Below are 4,139 nucleotides of genomic sequence, written 5' to 3'. Positions count from 1 at the left end.
CCTGCACCAAGTACCTTCCTCCCCATAAAGGTTCTCGGTTATGGAAACCTTCCTTCCCACCCTCAGTTTACCCCACTCCTCTCCCTCTTCACTGTGCAAGTTAGCCCAAATTTTCCATCAGCCAGGTAGCAGAAAAAGCAGATCTTTTCCAAACTATTTTTAAGACTGAGGCAGGGGTGAGGGAGAAGGGTGTTGGGAGAGCGGTCTGAAGTGACGGAGGATGATTGTTTTTAAACGATCACAGGTTTTCTCGTCCTTCTCCGGGAACCCCCTAGCCTCGTCCCCGGAGGTCATTTCCAGAAAACCTGGAGGTGGGACGTGCAGAGATGGACTTTGACCTGGACTCCAAAGTCCCTGCCCTAGGCGACCCTCTACCCTGGAAATCCCTAGGCGGCACTTACTCTGAAACCGACCTGCAAAATTTCAGCAAACTGCCTCCTTCTTAGCCTGGCCGGGGGAAGCGCCGCCGTCTGCACCGCTGAAGGAAGCTGGTACCCAGACGGGAACAAGGACCAGACTAGCAGGACTTCTGCACACGTCGACTCCTGGTCACGTGAGGGCTACGTCACCATTGAGCTCGGATCCCCGGTTCCACTCCCACCAAAAGCGCGGCAGAAGTGGACCCGCCCTCGCGCCCCGCTTCCTCGATCCACTCCCCTCCTCCCTTATACTTTTGCCCCTGTCAGTCTTTTTTGTTGTTCCCTGTCCCAGAGCGGAAAAAGAGATTTGCCCTTCTCTCATTACTAGGGAGGGGGCTGCATCTTTCCCTGGAGCTACTGAACTTTTCTACTTCAAATCTTTCCAGAATAGTCTTCCTGCTTTCCATTCCCAGAATCATGAGCTCCTTTCCTCGTCGTCTCTCCTGCAGCCTCCATTTCATCTGCAATCTGGTCATTGGCTGTCCTGGAGAGTTGGTTTGGCACCAGGTTCTTGGGGAAAAAAGAGCCTGCGACAGTAGTGAGATTTTCGAATGCAGTTTTTACTTTATTCTTTTAATATACTTTTATATTCCTTTTTTTAGAGTAACATTTTTTAATTGTTGGAAAAGGTGAAGACAAAGCTATTTTAGTTAAATGAGTTAATACATGTACAATGTTGAGAATAGTGCCTAGCATATGGTAAGTGTTTTAAAAGTGCAAGATATGGCCCTCCCAGGTGGCGCAGCGGATGAAAGCACAGCGCTAAGAAGCTAAAGCCACTTCTGCATGAGTTCGAATCCCGCCACGCCTGCCCGCCCGGAGGTGACCCACATGGCGTGGCAGACCTCTCCTGACCCTCCTGCTGCTCCCCTCAGCAATGTGCTTTGCGGAGCTACCTGTTCTGCTCCCCACTCTGTCTCTGGTGTATCCTCTCGCTGCCCCTGCACCTCTGGCTTGTACCTCAGTTCTGTATGCACAAATAAATCTTTTTTTTTTTTAATAAGTGCAAGATATTTTTATAATCACATTGGGATTTCATGGGAGGAAAAAGTTCAAAATGAAAGGGAAAAAGCTAATGTTTGACTCCAAAGACTAAGCGGTGGAATTTGCCAGGAGTCTGCAGCCAACAGAACCATCAGTTGTGAGAGACACACTGTGAGCCCTAGTTCCTCATTTGAAAGAGAATAATAGGGTCCAACTCATAGCATTGACTGTTGGGAGTTCTAAATAACACTTGGCTCAAAGCACAAGGCTGGCAGAAAGTGCAATATCTATCCTCAATAGTTACTAGTTACCTTTCAACTTTAGTCAGACTTCCATAAAAGCCACAAATTTGCCAATAAAAATTTTGAATATAGAGAATATCTATCGATGCAACTCTACTTATTTGACAACTTGAATATACTGCTCCCCTCAGCAGTGTACTTCATAGATCTGACTGTTCTGCTCCCCACTCTGTCTCTGGTGAATCCGCTCACTGCCTCTGCACCTCTGGCCTGTACCCCAGTTCTGTATGCATAAATAAATAAATCTTTTAAAAAATTGTTCCTGAATCAATAGTGTATGTTACAGTGCTGTAAACTTCAAGAAAGTGTATAAATACATAAGTGAATGTGCATATGCAAATAGAAAAAGATGAAAGGGAATTCACTGATAACACTTGGGAATGGAATGTAATTAAAGGTGACTTTTCTGTTATGTACTTCAATGCCAGTTTTTATGTTTTAATTTTTTCTATCATTCCAATCTTATTTCCACTGAAGAGTTCTAAATATAATGATATTAATTTGGAATATGAAGAAAACAATGACAATAATAGCAATGTCATAGCATACTTTTCATGTGTACCACAGTCTAGACAGCAGTCTAAGTTATTTACAGCTACTAAGCTACTAATCCACAGGTTTCTCAAAAACAACAACACAACAACTATGACAGTTATAGTTCCACTTTATATAGGTGGAAACTGAGGTACATAGTGGCTAACTAAACTACCTGAGGTTGTATAGCTAGTGAGTTACAAAGCCAGGATCTGGCCAAAATTGTTGACCTCCAAAATTAGTGCCTTCAGCCTCTCAATAAAGTAAATCATCCATTAACAAAATGATCAGACAGCTGAAGACAACACATCTTTTCTTAAACGTAATATTTATTTTTTATTTTATTTTATTATATATAATATGATTTATATTAATATTTAAAATATCTTATTTTATTTTTATTATATGTAATATATAATATATATACACACATACATCTTTCTTCATTTTGTACAGTTTTTCATCTCAGTTGTAATTCCTGTGGACTTCCCATCACCACTTCACCCATGTGCCCTCACCATAGTCTGGTGTGCTCTTCCCATCCTGGATCAAGAAGATGTGGTACATATATGCCATGGAATAATGCTTAGCAATCAAAAAGATTAATTCATGCCATTTGCGGCAACATGGATGGAACTGGAAAGAATACATAATTAGTGAAATAAGTCAGGAAAAAATAAATATAATTTAAAAATAATGTTCTAGATAGTTTAGTAAGTATTGGCAAATCCTAATGTGATTGTTTCTTTTAAAAAGCACCATTATTTTCCTTCCCACTGAATAAAACTGGGCATAATGGAGAAAACCAGGCAGGTGGGAACTTAAAAAAAAAATTAAAGGGAAAAATAAATGGCATTCCTGATATTGAGGACTTGAGAGATCATCGCAATAAATCCAAGTTGTGAAAACGATGAAATTGGGAGGAAACAGGCCTAAGAAAAGGCAGAAGTAAACACACAGAGAAAAAGTATCCAGTAGAAAATTAAGACACCTCTCAGCAACGGGAAGATGTACATGTGCTGTACAGACACATATTTCATGGAAGAAAAATGTGCCACGTAGGTTTCTTTAGTGTTTTTGACCCACAAACATTTTAAAAGGCAAATAGGTGTCGTGCGGTAGTTAATATGCTTAAATTGTCTTAAAGTATGACAACTATGTTTTTCTTTCAACAATATTTAGATGTGTACTGGAAACACTTAAAAAGTAGGATAGAGGGCCACCTTGTGGCCAGAGCCAGCACTGCACATGAGCATCACGGAGCAGGAAGCCTGGCGCAGGTAAGCTTGTACTTAACAGTGCAAAAAAATTTGGACCTGTTTAGATGGAGGTATCATAGGTACATTCAGGAGATGAGTTTCACTAGAGAACTGGATGAACGTCTATAGGATCGGAGAGCAGTCTGGCCTAGATATGTAGAATTGGGTGTCCTTATCACTTAGACTGCAGTGACAATTGTAAAAGGGATAAGATCAGCCAAGAACATGGAGACTGAGAAGAAAGTGTACTTACAGTATTTAGCGATGGTACTATAAGGCCACTATTGACTGTACAAAGAGAAAAAGGTGGCTTTAAGAAAATTCGAAAAGCATTGAATGTGGATTGCATCTATAAGGAAGTTGTAATTTTTTTTAATAGCAGATAAGGTAGAATTTAAGACAATGGCCATTCATATATATAAAGAGGAACAATTTATTCAGAAAAAAATCAGTCTAATACATTGCATCATAGTCCCTTATTTATATGCACCAAAAGACATAAAACAAGAGATTAAAAATCAGAATAAATGGACAACTAGAAAAATCCACAATCATAGTGAGAAAGAATAATACAAGTTTCATAACTAGTAGTGCAATTGGGAAAACATCAGTAAGGTTATCGAACTTTTTTTTTTTTTTAA

Source organism: Condylura cristata, unplaced genomic scaffold (assembly GCF_000260355.1).
Source record: "Condylura cristata isolate star-nosed mole 26May11 unplaced genomic scaffold, ConCri1.0 scaffold00019, whole genome shotgun sequence".
NCBI lineage: Eukaryota > Metazoa > Chordata > Mammalia > Eulipotyphla > Talpidae > Condylura > Condylura cristata.
This window is presented reverse-complemented; position numbering follows the sequence as displayed.